The sequence below is a fragment of the Tursiops truncatus genome, chromosome X (genome assembly GCF_011762595.2).
Source record: "Tursiops truncatus isolate mTurTru1 chromosome X, mTurTru1.mat.Y, whole genome shotgun sequence".
Classification (NCBI taxonomy): domain Eukaryota; kingdom Metazoa; phylum Chordata; class Mammalia; order Artiodactyla; family Delphinidae; genus Tursiops; species Tursiops truncatus.
Genome location: NC_047055.1, coordinates 26144643 through 26165713, shown reverse-complemented (window position 1 = coordinate 26165713; position 21071 = coordinate 26144643).

Below are 21071 nucleotides of genomic sequence, written 5' to 3'. Positions count from 1 at the left end.
TTCTGCAGTGTCAGTTGTTACTTCTCCTTTTTCATTTCTAATTCTGTTGTCTTCTCCCTTTATTTCTTAATGAGTTGGGGTAATGGCTTATCATTTTTGTTTATGTTCTCAATGAACCAGCTTTTAGTTTTATTGATTTTTGCTACTGTTTCCTTCATTTCTTTTTATTTCTGATCTGATCTTTATGATTTCTTTCCTTCTGCTAACTTTGCAGAATTTTTGTTCTTCTTTCTCTAATTGCTTTAGGTGTAATTGCTTTATTTCAGCTTTTTCTTGTTTCTTGAGGTAGGGTTGTATTGCTATAAATTTCCCTTATAACTGCTTTTTCTGCATCCCATTGGTTTTGGGTCGTCATGTTTTCTTTGTCATTTGTTTCTAAGTATTTTTTTTATTTCCTTTTCAATTTCTTCAGTGATCTCTTGGTTATTTCATAGCGTATTGTTTAGCCTACATGTGTGTATTTTTTACAGTTTTTTTTCCTGTAATTGACATCTAGTCTCATAGCATTGTTGTCAGAAAAGATACTTGATACTATTTCAATTTTCTTAAATTTACAGGGGCTTGATTTGTGATTCAAGATATGGTCTATCCTGGAGAATGTTCCATGAGCAGTTGAAAAGAAAACGTATTCTGTTGTTTTTGGATGGAATGTCCTATAAATATCAATTAAGTCCATCTTGTTTAATGTGTCATTTAAAGCTTGTGTTTCCTTATTTATTTTCATTTTGGATGATCCGTCGATTGCTGAAAGTGGGGTGTTAAACTCCCCTACTATTATTGGGTTACTGTTGATTTCCCATTTTATGGCTCTTAGCATTTGCCTCATGTACGGAGGTGCTCCTGTTTCGGGTGCATGAATATTTACAATTGTTATAGCTTCTTCTTGGATTGATCCCTTAATCATTATGTAGTGTCCTACTTTGTCTCTTGTAATAGTCTTTATTTCAAAGGCTATTTTGTCTGATAATGAGATTACTACTCTAGCTTTCATTTGATTTCCATTTGCACGGAGTATATTTTTCCATCCCCTCACTCTCAGTCTGTATGTGTCCATAGGTCTGAAGTGGGTCTCTTGTAGACAGCATATATACAGGTCTTGTTTTTGTCTCCATTCAGCCAGTCTATGTCTTTTGGTTGGAGCATTTAATCCATTTACATTTAAGGTAATTATCAATATATATGTTCCTATTACCATTTTCTTAATTGTTTTGAGTTTGTTATTGTAGGTCTTTTGCTTCTCTTGTCTTCCTGCCTAGAGAAGCTCCTAATTTAGCATTCATTGTAAAGCTGGTTTGATGGTGCTGAATTCTCTTAGCTTTGGCTTGTCCGTAAAGCTTTTTTTTTTTTTTTTTTTTTTTTATTGTACACGGGCCTCTCACTGTTGTGGCCTCTCCTGTTGCGGAGCACAGGCTCAGTGGCCATGGCTCACGGGCTTAGCCACTCTGTGGCATGTGGGATCTTCTCGGACCGGGGCACAAACCCATGTCCGCTGCATCGGCAGGCGGACTCTCAACCACTGCGCCACCAGGGAAGCCCCTGTAAAGCTTTTGATTTCTCCATCGAATCTGAATGAGATCCTTGCCAAGTAGAGTAATATTGGTTGTAGGTTCTTCCCTTTCATCACTTGAAATATGTCATGCCACTCCCTTCTGGCTTGTAGACTTTCTGCTGAGAAATCAGCTGTTAGCCTTATAGGAGTTCCCTTGTATGTTATTTGTCATTTTTCCCTTGCTGCTTTCAATAATTTTTCTTTGTCTTTAATTTTTGCTAGTTTGATTACTATGTGTCTTGGCATGTTTCTCCTTGGATTTATCCTGTATGGGATTCTCTGCACTTCCTGGACTTGATTGACTATTTCCTTTCCCATGTTTGGGAAGTTTTCAACTATAATCTCTTTAAATATTTTGTCAGTCCCTTTCTTTTTCTCTTCTTCTTCTGGGACCCCTATAATTCGAATGTTGGTGCGTTTAATGTTGTCCCAGACGTCTCTGAGGCTGTCCTCTATTCTTTTCATTCTTTTTTGTTTATTCTGCTCTGTGGTAGTTATTTCCACTATTTTATCTTCCAGGTCACTTATCCGTTCTTCTGCCTCAGTTATTCTGCTATTGATTCCTTCTAGAGAATTTGTAATTTCACTTATTGTGTTGTTCATCATTATTTGTTTCCTCTTTAGTTCTCCTAGGTCCTTGTTAAACGTTTCTTGTATTTTCTCCTTTCTATTTCCAAGCTTTTGGATCATCTTTACTATCATTACTCTGAATTCTTTTTCAGGTAGACTGCCTATTTCCTCTTCATTTGTTTGGTCTGGTGGGTTTTTACCTTGCTCCTTCATCTGCTGTGTATTTCTCTGTTTTCTCATTTTGTTTAACTTCCTGTGTTTGGGGTCTCCTTTTCATAGGCTGCATGTTCGTAGTTCGCGTTATTTTTGGGATCTGCCCCAGTGGGTAACGTTTGTCTAGTGGGTTGTGTAGGCTTCCTGGTAGAGCGTACTGGTGCCTGTATTCTGGTGGATAAGGCTGGATCTTGTCTTTCTGGTGGGCAGGACTGCATCCACTGGTGATTTTGGGGTGTCTATGAACTTATTTTGATTTTAGGCAACCTCTCTACTAACAGTTCAGATTGTGTTCCTCTCTTGCTAGATGTTTGGCACGGGGTGTCCAGCACTAGAGCTTACTGGTTGTTGAGTGGAGCTGGGTCTTAGCATTGAGATGGAGATCTCTGGGAGAGCTCTTGCCAATTGATATTATGAGGGGCCAGGAGTTCTCTGGTGAGCCAATGTCCTAAACTCAGCTTTCCCACCTAAGAGACTCAGACCTGACACCCAGCTGGAGCACCACGACCCTGTCAGCCACCCAGCTCATCTGGTGGTGCCTGGCAACACGCTCCCGGTGCTGAAGTCATGCCATCTGTGAGGCCGCTTGTGGGTCTGTCCAAGATGCCTGCCATTGTTCCTGCTGAGAGCCCCTCATTGTGGTTTTGTTTTGCATTTCTATAATGATTAGTGATATTAAGTATCTTTTCATGTTCTTATTGGCCACTTATTTCTCTTTGGAGAAATGTTTATCTGATCATTTGCCCTTTTAAAAAGTAGGCTATTTATCTTTTCATTATTGAGTTGTAAGCATTTCATATATGTTCTGGGTAGAAGTCCTTATTCAGATATATTATTTGAAAATATTTTTTCCCATTCGGTGACTTGTATTTTCATTTTCTTAATAGTATTATTTACAGCAGAAATGTTTTTCATTTGTTATAGTTCAGTTTATTTTTATTTTTGTGGCTTGTGCTTTTTGTGTCATATCTAAGAAACTATTGCCTAATCCAAGATCATGAAGATTTATTCCTGTATTTTCTTCTATGTCTTTCATAGTTTTAGCACTCAAATCTAATTCTATAATCCATTTTGAGTTAACTGTTTTATAGTGTAAGGAAAGACTCCAACTTCACTCTTTTGCATGTGGATATCCAGTTTTCCCAGTATCATTTCTTAAAAAGAATATTATTTTTCCTTTGAAATATCATGACACCCAGTTGACAATAACTGACTTTGAATGTAAGGGTTTATTTCTGGACTCTCAATTCTGTGGCATTTATCTACATATTTATACTCACACCAGGACCACACGACCTTGATTACTCTATATTTGTAACAAGTTTTGAAATTAGGAAGTGTGAATCTATAAAATTTTCTATTTTTTCCTTTTTGATTTCTTTTAAGATGTTTAGACTTATCTAGGTCCCATATGAATTTAAAATTAGTATGTCAATTTCTGGCCCCCCCCCAAATAAAACAGGTGATATTTTGATAGGAATTGTGTTAAATAAGTAGATCAATTTTGGGGAGTATTGTCATCTTTTTTATTGAAGTATAGTTGATTTACAATATTGTGTTAGTTTCAGGTGTACAGTAATGTGATTCAAATATATATATTTCAGATTATTTTCCATTATAGGTTATTACTAGATATTGAATATTGTTCTCTGTGCTATAAAGTAAACCCTTGTTGCTCATCTATTTTATGTATAGTAGTTTGTATCTCTTAATCCCATGCTCCTAATTTATCCCTCCCTCCCTTACGCCTTTGGTAACCATAAGTTTATTTTCTATGTCTCTGAGTCTGGTTTTGTTTTGTATGTAAGATTCATTTGTATTATTTTTTAGATTCCATGTATAAGTGATATATAAATATTTGTCTTTGTCTGACTTACTTCACTAAGTATAATATTCTCTAGGTCTATCCATGTTGCTGCAAATGGCAGCATTTCATTCTTCTTTATGCCTAATATTTCATTGTGTGTATATATATTTATATATGCCATATCTTCATAAGTGAATTGTCTGTTGATGGGCACTTGGATTGTTTCCATGTCTTGGCTATTGTAAATAGTGCTGCTATGAACATTGGGATGCATGTGTCTTTTCAAACTAAAGTTTTCATCTTTTCCAGATATATACCCAGGAGTGGGATTGCTGGATCATATGGTAGCTCTATTTTAAGATTTTTAAGGAACCTCTATACTCTTTTCCACAGTAGCTGCACCCATTGACATTGCCACCAACAGTGTAGGAGGGTACCCTTTCCTCCACACTCTCTCCATTATTATTTGTAGACTTTTTGATGATAGCCATACTAGCCAGTATGAGGTGATTCCTCATTGTATTTGTTTTGCATTTCTCTAATAATTAGCAATGTTGAGCACCTTTTCATGTTCCTGTTGGCCATCTGTATGTCTTCTTTGGGAAAATGTCTATTCAGGTCTTCGGCCCATTTTTGATTGGATTGTTTGTTGTTTCAATATTAAGTTGTATGAGCTGTTTGTATATTTTGGTTATTAATCCCTTGCCAGTTGCATCATATGCAAATATTCCTCCCATTCCATAGATTGTTTCTTCGTTTTGTTGATGGTTTCCTTTGCTGTGCAAAAGCTTTTAAATTTGTTTTCGTCCCATTTGTTTACTTTTGTTTTTATTTCTTTTGCCTTGAGAGACTGATCTAAGAAAACATTGCTATGATTTATTTCAGAGAATGTTTGGCCTATCTTCTCTTCTAGGAGTTTTATGGTGTCTTGTCATATATTTAGGTCTTTAAACCATTTTGAGTTTGTGTTTGTAGATGGTATGAGAGAGTGTTTGAACTTCATTACTGTAGATGTAGCTATCCGCCTTTCCCAACATCACTGTCTTTTCTCCATTGTATATTGTTGTCTCCTTTGTTGTAGATTAATTGACCATAAGTGCATGGGTTTATTTCTGGGTTGTCTATTCTGTTCCATTGATCCATATGTCTGTTTTTGTGCCAGTACCACACTATTTTGATTGCTGTAGCTTTGTAGAACAGTCTGAGGTCTGGAAAGGTTATGCCTCCAGCTTTGTTATTTTTCCTATGGATTTCTTTGGCACATCTGGGTCTTCTCTGCTTGCATATAAATTTTAGGATTATTTGTTCTAGTTCTGTGGAAAATGTCATGGATATTTTGATAGAGATTGCATTAAATCTGTAGATTGTTTTGGGTAGTAGGGCTATTTAATTAATATTAATTCATCCAATCTGAGAATAGGGGATATCTTTCCATTTCTTTCAATCATGATCAATTTCCTTCATTAATGTTTTATAGTTTTCAGTGTATAGGACTTTCACCCCTTGGTTCACTTTATTCGTATGTATTTTATTTTATTTTTTTAATATGGCTTTAAATGGGATTTATTTTCCTTTCTCTTTCTGTTATTTCATTGTTAGTATAAAGAAATGCAACAGATTTCTGTATATTAATCTTGTACCTTGCTGAATTCATTTTGTAAATTATAATAGTTTTTGTGTGGAGACTTTAGGGTTCTCTATATAGTATATCATGTCATCTGTAAATAGTGACAGTTTTACCTCTTCCCTTCCAATTTGGATAACTTTTATTTCTTTTTCTTGTTTGATTGCTGTGGCTAGGACTTCCAATACTATGTTGAATAGAAGAGGTGAGAGTGGGCTTCCTTGTCTTGTTCCTGAATTTAGTGGGAAGGCTTTCAGCTTTTCACAGTTGAGCAATATGTTGGCTGTGGGTTTGTTGAACATGGCTTTTATTATTTTTCTTAAGTTGCTCTTTTCCTTGTTTGTTTTTCTAATGACTTGGATTTAAAAATTCAATGAAGTATATTTCCCACACAGTGTACAAACTCTGGTGTTCTTCCTCAGAGCATACAGCCTTGGGCATACACTCAAGTCTTCCTAACTACCACTGATGACTATGGTTTTAGCCAGGCCTTCTTTGACTGGCTCTTTCTCTGATATCCCTGTTTATGTCTGACCTACATATATTGGTATCACACCCAGCTGTTAGTTTCGACTAATTGCTAGTTTATTTATCTATTGCTTTTGACAACACCCTGGGGCATATATTACTCCACAGTCTGATCTAGTTAAAGTTGGATCATTATCAAAGGCAGGGTGTTCAAGTTTTTCAGGCCTGATCCTATCCTCTCCCAGGCAGAGCTCTGTGTTATGGAGCAGGAACTATGGTGGGTGGGAACAAGAACTGGTGCCACCAGCTGACTGTTGCCACCACCCATGTGAATTTTCCTCAGCTCAGATATGGGAACAAATGATAGGATGTACTGATGTTCACCAGGTAATGAATCTCCCCAGATGAGTTCTTATATTCCAAGAACCTGGGGTACATGAGAGCTTCCACTCCACTGCCAAGCCCACTAGAGCAGGTCTTCCACAACGCTGTGCTGTGTGGGAAAGGGGAACTGCACACTTCACCAGCTGCCATGTCCAGACACTCCCTGTGTAGCAGAAATTGAGGGTGGGGTAAAGGGTGCTGCTTGACTGCTGGCACCCACTAGATATATGCTATCTATAGTGTAGGGCTGTAACAAATGGGATCTGGCAATGACCATCAGCTGCTGAAATAACTGAGAATAGCTCTTCTACCCCATGGATCTAGAGGAGATGGGAACTGCCATTTAGCTGACAAGCCTGCTGAAACAGTTTTTCAATAACACAGAGCTTTGAGAGCATGGGTGCAGTCCTTAGCTAGAATGCCACTGCCTGCCACTCTTATTACCAAGTTCCTGTAGATTTTTTTGAAGAAATGCTTCTCAATTGGCTGTAAGCCCTTTGAGCAAGCTCCAGAGATTTTAAGTTTGTCTTTGCTAATTTTGATCAGTTTAACAGCTGTTTCTCTGGAAGAGAAGGTTCTCTGAGCTCCAAGCACTGCCACTACTCCAGAAGTCTGTAAAGGATTTTAAAACTAAAAATAGATGAGGAGCACAAGAATAACCTTGATACATATTTTTAAAACACACATACACACACGCATGCACACACAAACACACACAGGGTTCCATGACAAACATGGTCAACTCAGGCTGGGGAACTCTAGGCTTTAAAAAAAAATAGAATTTGTTTAACTTAAAAGACTCAAAGTCTTTTTTTAATTTTTAATTTTATATTGGAGTATAGTTGATTAACAATGTGTTAGTTTCTGGTGTACGGCAAAGTGATTCAGTTATATATATACATATATTCATTCTTTTTCAGATCCTTTTCCCATATAGCCTATTGCAGAATATTGAGTAGAGTTCCCTGTACTATACAGACGGTCCTTGTTGATTATCTGTTGTATATAGTAGTGTGCATATACTCATCCCAAACTCCTAATTTATCCCTCCCCGCCACATTTCCCCTTTGGAAACCATAAGTTTGGCTTTGAAGTCTGTGAGTCTGTTTCTATTTTGTAAATAAGTTCTTTTGTATCAGTTTTTTTAGATTCCACATATAAGTGATATCATGTAATATTTGTCTTTGTCTGACTTACTTCACTTAGTATGATAATCTCTAGATCCATCCATGTTGCTTCAAATGGCATTATTTCATTCTTTTTTATGGCTGAGTAATATTCCATTGTATACATGTACCGCATCTTATTTATCCATTCCACTGTCAATGGACATTTAGGTTGCTTCCATGTCTTGGCTATTGTAAATAGTGCTGCAATGAACATTGGGGCACATGTATCTTTTCAAATCATGGTTTTCTCTAGATATATGCCCAGGAGTGGAATTGCTGGATATATGGTAGTTCTATTTTTAGATTTTTAAGGAACCCCCACACTGTTCTCCATAGCGGTTGCACCAATTTACATTCCCACCAACAATGTAAGAGGGTTCCCTTTTCTCCACACCCTCTCCAGCATTTATTGTTTGTAGACTTTTTGATGATGGCCATTCTGACTGGTGTGAGATGATACCCCATTGTAATTTTGATTTGCATTCCTCTAATAATTGTTGAGCATCTTTTCATGTGCTTGTTGGCCATCTGTATGTCTTTTTTGAAGAAATGTCTATGTAGATCTTCTGCCCATTTTTTGATTGGCTTGTTTTTTGATATAGAGCTGCATGAGTCGTTTGTATATTTGGAGACTAATCTCTGTCGGTCACTTCATTTGCAAACATTTTATCTCATTCTGTGGGTTGTCTTTTCGAGTACTTTATGGTTTCCTTTGCTGTACAAAAGATTTTTACTTTAATTATGTCCCATTTGTTTATTTTTGGTTCTTGTTCATTACTCTAGGAGGTGGATCCAAAAAGATATTGTGGCAATTTATGTCAGAGTACTCTGCCTATGTTTTCCTCTAAGAGTTTTATAGTATCCAGCTTTACATTTAGGTCTTTAATCCATTTTGAGTTTATTTTTGTGTATAGTGCATTAGAGAATGTTCTATTTTCATTTTTCAGATGGAGCTGTCCAATTTCCCCAGCACCACTTATTGAAGAGACTGTCTTTCCTCCATTGTATGTTCTTGCCTCCTTTGTAATAGATTAGTTGACCATATGTTCATGGGTTTATCTCTGGACTTTCTATCCTGTTCCATTGACATATATTTCTGTTTTTGTAAAAGTGCCATACTGTTTCCATGACTGTAGCTTTATATTATTGTATGAAATCAGGGAGCCTGATTCCTCCAGTTCCATTTATTTCCCTCAAGATTGCTTTGGCTATTTAGGGTCTTTTGTGTCTCCATACAAATTTTAAGATTTTTTGTTCTAGTTCTGTAAAAACTGCTGTTGGTAATTTGATAGGGATTGCATTGACTCTATAGATTGTTTGGGGTAGTAGAGCTATTTAATTTGGTAGTATAGTCATTTTCACAATACTGATTCTTCCAATCCAAGAACATGGTATATATCTTTCCATCTGTTTGTGTCATCTTTGATTCCTTTCATCATCATCTTATAGTTTTCTGAGTACAGGTCTTTTTGCCTCCTTAGATAGGTTTATTCCTAGGTATTTTATTCTTTTCGATGTGATGGTAAATGAGATTCTTTCATTTTTTCCCCTGATCTTTCATTGTTAGTGTATAGGAATGAAAGAGATTTCTGTTTATTAATTTTATATCCTGCAAATTTACTGAATTCATTGAAAAGCTGTAGTAGTTTTCTGGTAGTATCTTTAGGATTTTCTATGTATAGTATCATGTCATCTGCAAACAGTGACAGTTTAACTTCTTTTCCAATTTGGATTCCTTTTATTTCTTTTTCTTCTGTGATTGCCATGGCTCGGACTTCCAAAACTATGTTGAATAAAAGTGGACAACCTTGTCTTGTTGCTGATCTTACATGAAATGCTTTCAGCTTTTCACCATTGAGAATGATGTTAGTTGTGAGTATGTCATATATAGTCTTTATTATGTTGAGGTAGGGTCCCTCTATGCCCACTTTCCAGAGAGTTTTTATCATAAATCGGTGTTGAATTTTGTCAAAAACTTTTTATGTATCTACTGAGATGATCATATGGTTTTTATTCTTCAGTTTGTTAATGTGCTGTATCACACTGATTGACTTGCAGATATTGAAGAATCTCTGCATCCCTGGGATAAATCCTACTTGATCATGGTGTATAATCCTTTCAATGTGTTTTTGGATTCGGTTTGCTAGTATTTTGTTGAGGATTTTGCATCTATGTTCATCAGTAATATTGGCCTGTAATTTCATTTTTTTGTGGTGTATTTTTCTGGTTTTGGTATCAGGGTAATGGTGGCCTTGTAGAATGAATTTGGGTGTGTTCCTTCCTCTGCAATTTTTTGGAAGAGTTTCAAATGGATAGTGTTAACTCTTCTCTAAATGTTTGATAGAATTCACCTGTGAAGCCATCTGGTCCTGGACTTTTGTGGAGTTTTAAAATCACAGTTTCAATTTCAGTTCATATTTTCTGTTTCTTCCTGGTTCAGTCTTGGAAAGTTGTACTTTTCTAAGAATTTGTCCATTTCTTCTAAGTTGTCCATTTTATTGGCATACAGTTGCTTGAAGTAGTCTCTTATGATCCTTTGTATTTCTGTGGTGTCTGTTTTAACTTCTTTTTCATTTCTAATTTTATTGATTTGAGCCCTCTCCCTTTTTTCTTGATGAGTCTGGCTAGAGGTTTATCAATTTGGATTATCTTTTCAAAGAAACAACCTTTAGTTTCATTGATTTTTTCTATTGTGTTCTTTGTCTCTCTTTCCTTTATTTCTGCTCTGACGTTTATGATTTCTTTCCTTCTCCTAATTTTGGGTTGTGTTTGTTCTTCTTTCTCTAGTTGTTTTAGGTGTAAGGTTGGGTTATTTGGGATTTTTTTTTCTTTCCTGAGGTAAGATTCTATTGCTATAAACTTCCCTCTAAGAAATGCTTTTGCTGCATCCGATAGGTTTTTGATTGTCTTGCTTTCATTGTCATTTTTCTCTAGGTATTTTTTAATTTCCTCCTTGATTTCTTCAGTGATCCATTGGTTGTTTAGTAACATATTGTTTAGCCTCCACGTATTTGTGTTTTTTTCTTGTAATTGATTTCTAATTTTGTAGTGATGTGGTCGGAAAAGGTGCTTGATATGATTTCAATTTTCTTAAATTTACTGAGGCTTGCTTTGTGACTCAACATGTGATCTATCCTGGAGAATGTTCCATGTGCACTTGAGAAGAATATGTATTCTGCTGCTTTGCGATGGAATGCTCTATAAATATTAATCATGTCCATCTGGTCTAATGTGTCATTTAACACCTCTGTGTCCTTATTTATTTCTTGCCTGGATGATCTGTCCATTGATGTAAGTGTGGTGTTAAAGTCCCCCAATATTTTTATTTAACTGTCGATTTCTTCTTTTATGGCTGTTAGCATTTGCCTTATGTACTGAGTTGCTCCTATATTGGGTGGATATATATATACAATTGTTATACCTTCTTCTTGGATTGATCCCTTCATCAGTATGTAGTGTCCTTCCTTGTCTCTTGCAATAGTCTTTATTTGAAAGTGTATTTTGTCTGATATGAGTATTGTTACTCCTGCTTTCTTTTGACTTCCATTTGCGTTCAATACTTTTTTTTTTTTTTTTGCGGTATGCGGGCCTCTCACTGTTGTGGCCTCTCCTGTTGCGGAGCACAGGCTCTGGATGTGCAGGCTCAGCGGCCATGGATCACAGGCCCAGCCACTCCACAGCATGTGGGATCTTCCCAGACTGGGGCACAAACCCGTGTCCCCTGCATTGGCAGGCGGACTCTCAACCACTGCGCCACCAGGGAAGCCTGCGTGCAATACCTTTTTCCATCCACTCACTTTCAGTCTGTATGTGTTCCTAGATCTGAAGTGGATGTCTCTGGCAGACAGCATTTATATGGGTCTTGTTTTTGTATCCATTCAGCCAATCTGTGTATTTTTGTTAGAGCATTTAATCCATTTACATTTAAGGTAATTATCAATATGTATGTTCCTATTGCCATTTGTTTTGGACTTGTTTTTATTGAACTTTTTTCTTACCTTCCTCTTCTCTTGTGTTTTGATGATTATCTTTAGAGTTGTATTTGGATTGCTTTCTGTTTTTGTATGTGTATCTATTGTAGATTTTTGGTTTGTGGTTCCCATGAGGTTTTGATATAGCAGTCTCTCTATACACACACACACACACACACACACACACACACACACACACACACACACAAAACACAAGATTGTTTTAAGTTGCTGGTCTCTTAATTTCAAATGTATTTCCAATATCTGGCGTTTGTACTCTCCTATTCTCACAGTTGCTGGTTTTGACATCATATTTGTGTGTGGATGATTTCCTACGTTTTTTCTATGTTTGCCTTTACCAGTGAGCTTTCCCATTTCTAATTTTCTTGTTTCTCCTTGTGTCCTTTTGTTTTACACCTAGAGGAGATCTTTTATCATTTGTTGTAAAGATGATTTTGTGGTGCTGAATTCTCTTAGCTTTTGCTTGTCTGTAAAGCTTTTGATTTTTCTGTTGAATCTAAATAAGAGTCTTGCTGGGTAGGGTATTCTTGGTTGTAGGTTTTCCCCATTTATCACTTTAAATATGTCATGCCATGCCCTTCTGACATGCAGAGTTTCTGCTAAAACATGAGCTGATATCCTTATGGGAATTACCTTGTATGCTATTTGTTGTTTTCCATTGTTGTTTTTAATATTTTTTCTTTGTCTTTATTTTTTTTAATTTTGATTGCTATGTGTCTTGGCATGTTCCTACTAGGGTTTATCCTGTATGGGATTCTGTGTGCTTCCTGGACTTGAGTGAGTGTTTTCTTTCCTATGTTAGGGAAGTTTGTGGCTATAATCTCTTCAGGTATCTTCTCAGGCCCTTTCCCTCTCTGTTCTCCCTCTGAGAAACCCTAATGCAAATGTTGGTACATTTAATGTTGCCCCAGAAGTCTGGTAGACTGTCCTCATTGCTTTTCATTCTTTATTCTGATCCATGGCAGTGATATCCACCACTATGTCATCCAGGTCATTTATCTGCTATTCTGCCTCATTTATTTGGTTATTGATTCCTTCTAGTGTATTTTTCATTTCAGTTATTTTATTGCACATCTGTTTGTTCTTTAAGTCTTCTACCTCTTTGTTAAACATTTCTTGTATCTTCTTGGTCTATGCTTCCATTCTTTTTCTGAGATCTTGGATTATCATTTTTTTTACATCTTTATTGGAGTATAATTGTTTACAATGGTGTGTTAGTTTCTGCTTTATAACAAACTGAATCAGTTATACATATACATATGTTCACATATCTCTTCCCTCTTGCGTCTCCCTCCCTCCCACCCTCCCTATCCCACCCCTCCAGGCGGTCACAAAGCACTGAGCTGATCTCCCTGTGCTATGTGGCTGCTTCCCACTGGCTATCTACCTTACGTTTGGTACTGTATATATGTCCATACCTCCCTCTCACTTTGTCACAGCTTACCCTTCCCCTTCCCCTTCCCCATATCCTCAAGTCCATTCTCTAGTAGGTCTGTGTCTTTATTCCTGTCTTACCCCTAGGTTCTTCATGACATTTTTTTTCTTATATTCCATATATATGTCTTAGCATATGGTATTTGTCTTTCTCTTTCTGACTTACTTCGCTCTGTATGACAGACTCTAGGTCTATCCACCTCATCACAAATAGCTCAATTTCGTTTCTTTTTATGGCTAAGTAATGTTCCATTGTATATATGTGCCACATCTTCCTTACCCGTTCATGCGATGATGGACACTTAGGTTGTTTCCATCTCTGGGCTATTGTAAATAGAGTGGCAATGAACATTTTGGTACATGACTCTTTTTGAATTATGGTTTTCTCAGGGGATATGCCCAGTAGTGGGATTGCCGGGTCATATGGTAGTTCTATTTGTAGTTTTTTAAGGAACCTCCATACTGTTCTCCATAGTGGCTGTACCAGTTCACATTCCCACCAGCAGTGCAAGAGGGTTCCCTTTTCTCCACACCCTCTCCAGCATTTATTCTTTCTAGAGTTTTTGAAGATGGCCATTCTGACTGGTGTGAGATGATATCTCATTGTAGTTTTGATTTGCATTTCTCTAATGATTAATGATGTTGAGCATTCTTTCATGTGTTTGTTGGCAGTCTGTATAACTTTTTTGGAGAAATGTCTGTTTAGGTCTTTTGCCCATTTTTGGATTGGGTGGTTTGTTTTTCTGTAATTGACCTGCATGAGCTGCTTGTAAATTTTGGAAATTAATCCTTTGTCAGTTGCTTCATTTGTAAATATTTTCTCCAATTCTGAGGGTTGTCTTTTCATCTTGTGTATGGTTTCCTTTGCTGTGCAAAAGCTTTGAAGTTTCATTAGGTCCCATTTGTTTTTGTTTTTATTTCCATTTGTCTAAGAGGTGGGTCAAAAAGGATCTTCCTGTGATTTATGTCATAGAGTGTTCTGCCTATGTATTCCTCTAAGAGATTGGTAGTCTCTGGCCTTACATTTAGGTCATTAATCCATTTTGAGCTTATTTTTGTGAATGCTATTAGGGAGTGATCTAACCTCATACTTTTACATGTCCCTGTCCAGTTTTCCCAGCACCACTTATTGAAGAGGCTGTCCTTTCTCCACTGTACATTCCTGCCTCCTTTATCAAAGATAAGATGACCATATGTGCATGGGTTTATCTCTGGGCTTTCTATCACATTCCATTGATCTTTCTGTTTTTGTGCGAGGACCATACTGTCCTGATTACTGTAGCTTTGTAGTATAGACTGAAGTCAGGGAGCCTGATACCTCCAGCTCCATTTTTCATTCTCAAGATTGCTTTGGCTCTTCGGGGTCTTTTGTGTTTCCATACAAATTGTGAAATTTTTTGTTCTAGTTCTGTGAAAAATGCCATTGGTAGTTTGATAGGGATTGCATTGAATCTGTAGATTGCTTTGGGTAGTAGAGTCATTTTCACAATGTTGATTCTTGCTTTGGGTAGTAGAGTCATTTTCACAATGTTGATTCTTCCAATGCAAGAACATGGTATATCTCTCCACCTATTTGTATCATCTTTAATTTCTTTCATCAGTGTCTTATAATTTTCTGCATACAGGTCTTTTGTCTCCTTAGGTAGGTTTATTCCTAGATATTTTATTCTTTTTGTTGCAATGCTAAAGGGGAGTGTTTTCTTGATTTCACTTTCAGATTTTTCATCATTAGTGTATAGGAATCCCAGAGATTTCTGTACATTAATTTTGTATCCTGCAACTTTACCAAATTCATTGATTAGCTCTAGTAGTTTTCTGGTAGCATCTTTAGGATTCTCTATGTATAGTATCATGTCATCTGCAAACAGTGACAGCTTTACTTCTCTTTTCCAATTTTGATTCCTCTTATTTCCTTTTCTTCTCTGATTGCTGTGGCTAAAACTTCCAAAACTATGTTGATTAAGAGTGGTGAGAGTTGGCAACCTTGTCTTGTTCCTGATCTGAGTGGAAATGCTTTCAGTTTTTCACCATTGAGGATGATGTTGGCTGTGGGCTTGTCATATATGGCCTTTATTATGTTGAGGTAAGTTCCCTCTATGACTACTTTCTGCAGGGTTTTTATCATAAATGGGTGTTGAATTTTGTCAAATGCTTTCTTTGCATCTATTGAGATGATCATATGGTTTTTCTCCTTCAATTTGTTAATATGGGGTATCATGTTGATTGATTTGCGTAATTGAAGAATCCTTGCATTCCTGGAATAAACCCCACTTGATCATGGTGTATGATCCTTTTAATGTGCTGTTGGATTCTGTTTGCTAGTATTTTGTTGAGGATTTTTGCCTCTATGTTCATCAATGATATTGGCCTGTAGTTTTTTCTTTGTGACATCCTTGTCTGGTTTTGGTAACAAGGTGATGGTGGCCCCGTAGAATGAGTTTGGGAGTGTTCCTCCCTCTGCTATATTTTGGAAGAGTTTGAGAAGGATAAGTGTTAGCTCTTCTCTAAATGTTTGATAGAATTTGCCTGTGAAGCCGTCTGGTCCTGGGCTTTTGTTTGTTGGAAGATTTTTAATCACAGTTTCAATTTCAGTGCTTGTGATTGGTCTATTCATATTTTCTATTTCTTCCTGATTCAGTCTTGGCAGGTTGTGCATTTCTAAGAATTTGTCCATTTTATTGGCATAGAGTTTCTTGTAGTAATCTCTCATGATCCTTTGTATTTCTGCAGTGTCAGTTGTTACTTCTCCTTTTTCAGTTGGAATTCTATTGATTTGCGTCTTCTCCCTGTTTTCCTTGATGAGTCTGGCTAATGGTTTATCTATTTTGTTTATCTTCTCAAAGAACCAGCTTTTAGTTTTATTGATCTTTGCTATTGTTTCCTTCATTTCTTTTTCATTTATTTCTGATCTGATCTTTATGATTTCTTTCCTTCTGCTAACTTTGGGGTTTTTTTGTTCTTCTTTCTCTAATCGCTTTAGGTGCAAGCTTAGGTTGTTTATTCGACATGTTTCCTGTTTCTTAAGGTGGGCTTGTATTGCTATAAACTTCCCTCTTAGAACTGCTTTTTCTGCATCCCATAGGCTTTGGGTCATCATGTCGCTATTGTCATTTGTTTCTAGGTATTTTTTGATTTCCTCTTTGATTTCTTCAGTGATCACTTCGTTATTAAGTAGTGTATTGTTTAGCCTCCATGTGTTTGTATTTTTTACAAATCTTTTCCTGTAATTGATATCTAGTCTCATAGCATTGTGGTTGGAAAAGGTACTTGATACAATTTCAATTTTCTTAAATTTACCAAGGCTTGATTTGTGACCCAAGATATAATCTATCCTGGAGAATGTTCCATGAGCACTTGAGAAAAATGTGTGTTCTGTTCTTTTTGGATGGAATGTCCTATAAATATCAATTAAGTCCATCTTGTTTAATGTATCATTTAAAGCTTGTGTTTCCGTATTTATTTTCATTTTGGATGATCTGTCCATTGGTGAAAGTGGGGTGTTAAAGTCCCATACTATGAATGTGTTACTGTTCATTTCCCCTTTTATGGCTGGTAGTGTTTGCCTTATATATTGAGGTGCTCCTATGTTGGGTGCATAAATATTTACAATTGTTATATCTTCTTCTTGGATCGATCGCTTGATCATTATGTAGTGTCCTTCTTTGTCTCTTGTAATAGTCTTTATTTTAAAGTCTGTTTTGTCTGATATGAGAATTGCTACTCCAGCTATCTTTTTGTTTCCATTTGCATGGAATATCTTTTTCCATCCCCTTACTTTCAGTCTGTATGTGTCTCTAGGTCTGAAGTGGGTCTCTTGTAGACAGCATATATATGGGTCTTGTTCTTGAATCCATTCAGCCAATCTGTGTCTTTTGGTGGGAGCATTTAGTTCATTTACATTTAAGGTAATTATCGATATGTATGTTCCTATTCCCATTTTCTAAGTTGTTTTGGGTTCTTTATTATAGGTCTTTTCCTTCTCTTGTGTTTCTTGCCTAGAGAAGTTCCTTTAGCATTTGTTGTAAAGCTGGTTTGGTGGTGCTGAACTCTCAGCTTTTGCTTGTCTGTAAGGGTTTTAATTTCTCCACCAAATCTGAATGAGATCCTTGCTGGGTAGAGTAATCTTGGTTGCAGGTTTTTCTCCTTCATCACTTTAAAAATGTCCTGCTAGTTCCTTCTGGCTTGCAGAGTTTCTGCTGAGAGATCAGCTGTTAACCTTATGGGGATTCCCTTGTGTGTTATTTGTTGTTTTTCCCTTGCTGCTTTTAATATGTTTTCTTTGTATATTTAATTTTTGACAGTTTGATTAATATGTGTCTTGGCATATTTCTCCTTGAATTTATCCTGTATGGGACTCTCTGTGCTTCCTGGACTTAACTATTTCCTTTCCCATATTAGGGAAGTTTTCAACTATAATCTCTTCAAATATTTTCTCAGTCCCTTTCTTTTTCTCTTCTTCTTCTGGAACCCCTATAATTTCGAATGTTGGTACATTTAATATTGTCCCAGAGGTCTCTGAGACTGTCCTCAGTTCTTTTCATTCTTTTTTCTTTATTGTGCTCTGTGGTAGTTATTTCCACTCTTTTATCTTCCAGGTCACTTATCCGTTCTTCTGCCTCAGTTATTCTGCTATTGATCCCATCTAGAGTATTTTTCATTTCATTTATTGTTGTTCATCATTGTTTGTTTCATCTTTAGTTCTTCTAGGTCCTTGTTAAATGTTTCTTGCATTTTGTCTATTCTATTTGCAAGATTTTGGATAATCTTTACTATCATTATTCTGAATTCTTTTTCAGGTAGACTGCCTATTTCCTCTTCATTTGTTAGGTCTGGTGGGTTTTTATCTTGCTCCTTCATCTGCAGTGTGTTTTTCTGTCTTCTTATTTTGCTTATCTTACTGTGTTTGTGGTCTCCTTTTTGCAGACTGCAGGTTTGTAGTTCCCGTTGTGTTTGGTGTCTGTCTCTAGTGGCTAAGGTTGGCTCAGTGGGTTGTGTAGGCTTCCTGGTGGGCAGGTCCACGGTCTGGTGGTGTGTTTTGGGGTGTCTGTCTGTTTACTTATTATGATTTTAGGCAGCCTGTCTGCTAATGGGTGGGGTTGTGTTCCTGTTTTGCTAGTTGTTTGGCATAGGGTGTTCAGCACTGTAGCTTGCTGGTCGTTGAGTGAAGCTGGGTGCTGGCGTTGAGATGGAGATCTCTGGGAGATTTTCGTAGTTTGATATTATGTGGAGCTGGGAGGTCTTTTGTTGACCAGTGTCCTGAAGTTGGCTCCCCCACCTCAGAGGCACAGCCGTGACGCCTGGCTGCAGCACCAAGAGCCTTTCATCCACACGGCTCAGAATAAAAGAGAGAAAAAGTAGGAAGAAAAAATTAGTAGAAGTAGAAAGAAAGGAAGAAAGGAGGAAGGAAAGAAAGGAGGGCGAGACAGAGGGAGGAGGGAAGGAAGGAAAAAGAAAGACGATAAAGTAAAATAAAGTAAAATATAATAAAGTTATTAAAATAAAAAGTATTAAGAAAAAAGAAAAAAAACCACATATAGAACCCTAGGACAAATGGTGGAAGCAAAGCTATACAGACAAAATCTCACACGGAAGCATACACATACACACTCACAAAAAGAGGAAAGGGGAAAAAATCATAAATCTTGTTCTCAAAGTCCACCTCCTCAATTTGGGATGGGTCATTTTCTATTCATGTATTCCACGGATGCAGGGTGCATCAAGTTGATTGTGGAGCTTTAATCCGCTGCTCCTGAGGCTGCTGGGAGAGATTCCCCTTTCTCTTCTTTGTTCTCACAGCTCCCAGGGGCTCAGCTTTTGGATTTGGCCACACCTCTGCATGTAGGTTGCTGGAGGGCGTCTGTTTTTCACTCAGACAGGACAGGGTTAAAGAAGCCGCTGATTCAGAGGCTCTGGCTCACTCAGGCCAGGGGGAGCGAGGGGCGAGCCTGTGGCGGTAGAGGCCGGCATGCCGTTTCACCAGCCTGAGGCATGCTGTGCATTCTCCCAGGGAAGTTGTCCCTGGATCCCGGGACCCTGGCAGTGGCGGGCTGCACAGGCTCCCCGGAAGGGAGGTTATGGATAGTGACCTGTGCTCGCACACAGGCTTCTTGATGGTGGTGGCAGCAGCCTTAGCATCTCTTGCTGGTCTCTGGGGTCCGCGCGTTTAGCCGTGGCTCGCGCCCGTCTCTGGAGCTCCTTTAAGCAGCGCTCTTAATCCCCTCTCTTCGAGCACCAGGAAACAAAGAGGGAAGAAAAGTCTCTTGCCTCTTCAGCAGCTCCAAACCTTTTCCCGGACTCCCTCCCAGCTAGCCGTGGTGCACTAACCCCTTTAGGCTATGTTCATGCCGCCAACCCCAGTCCTCTCCCTGTGATCCGACCGAAGCCCGAGCCTCAGCTCCCAGCCCCTGCCCACCCCGGCGGGTGACCAGACAAGCCTCTCGGGTTGGTGAGTACTGGTCGGCACTGGATCCTCTGTGCGGGAATCTCTCTGCTTGCCCTCTGCACCCCTGTTGCTACGCTCTCCTCCGTGGCTCCAATTTTTCCCCCCCTCCACCACCCGCAGTCTCCGCCTGCGAAGGGCTTCCTAGTGTGTGGAAACCTTTCCTCCTTCACAGCTCCCTCCCACTGGTTGCAGGTCCCATCCCTATCGTTTTGTCTCTGTTTTTTCTTTTGCCCTACCCAGGTACGTGGGGAGTTTCTTGCCTTTTGCGAGGTCTGAGGTCTTCTGCCAGCGTCAGTAGGTGTTCTGTAGGAGTTGTCCATGTGTAGATGTATTTCTGTTGTATCTGTGGGGAGGAAGGTGATCTCCGCATCTTACTCTTCTGCCATCTTCCTCCACAATCTGGATATCTTTACTGTCATTACTCTGAATTCTTTTTCAGGCAGATTGCCCTATTTACACTTCACTTAGTTATTCTTCTCAGTATTTTCTTGTTCCTTCGTCTGGACCATATTTTTTTTGCCATCTCATTTTTGTCACACTTTCTGTGTGTGTTGTCTCCTTTCTGCAGGCTGCAGGAATGTAGTTCCTTTTGCTTCTAATGTCTGCCTCCTGGTGGGTGAGGTCAGTCCAGAAGCTTGTGCAGGCTTCCTGATGGGAGGGACTGGTGCCTGCCACTGGTGGGTGGAGCTGGGTCTTGTCCCTCTGGTGGGCAGGGTCATGTCAAGAGGTGTGTTTACAGGTGGCTGTGAGCTCCGTTCAACTTTAGGCATCCTATCTGTTGATGGGTGGGGCTGCATTCCAAGCCAGCTGGTTGTTTGGCCTGAGGTGTCCCAGCACTGGAACCTGAAGGCTGTTGGTTAGGCCTGTGTCTTGGTGCCAAAATGGTGACCTCCTGGAGAGCTCATGCCAATCAGTATTCCCTGGAGCCACCAGCACCAGTGTCTTTAACCCCATGGCTGTGAGCCACAGTCAACCCCCTGCCTCCACAGGAGACCTTTCAAAACCTACCAGTAAGTTTAGCCAGGCTCCCATGGAATCACTTCTTTGCACTGGGTCCCAGTGCACATGAAACCTTGTGTACACCCTCCAGAGTGGAGTCTCTGTTTCCCCCCAGTCCGGTGGAGCTTCTACACTCAAGCCCTGCTGGCCTTCAAAGCCAAATGCTCTGGGGGCTCCTCCTCCTGATGCCAGACCCTCAGACTGGGTATCCTGATGTGGGGCTTAGAACTTTGACTTCTGTGGGAGAACATCTGTGATATAATTATTTTCCAGTTTGTGGGTCACCCACCCATGGTGTATGCGATTTGATTGTATCACAAAAGTGCCCCTACTACCATCTCATTGTGGCTTCTTTGTCTTTGGATGTAAAATGTCTTTTTTGGTAGGTTCGTCTTTTTTGTCATTGGTTGTTCAGCAGTT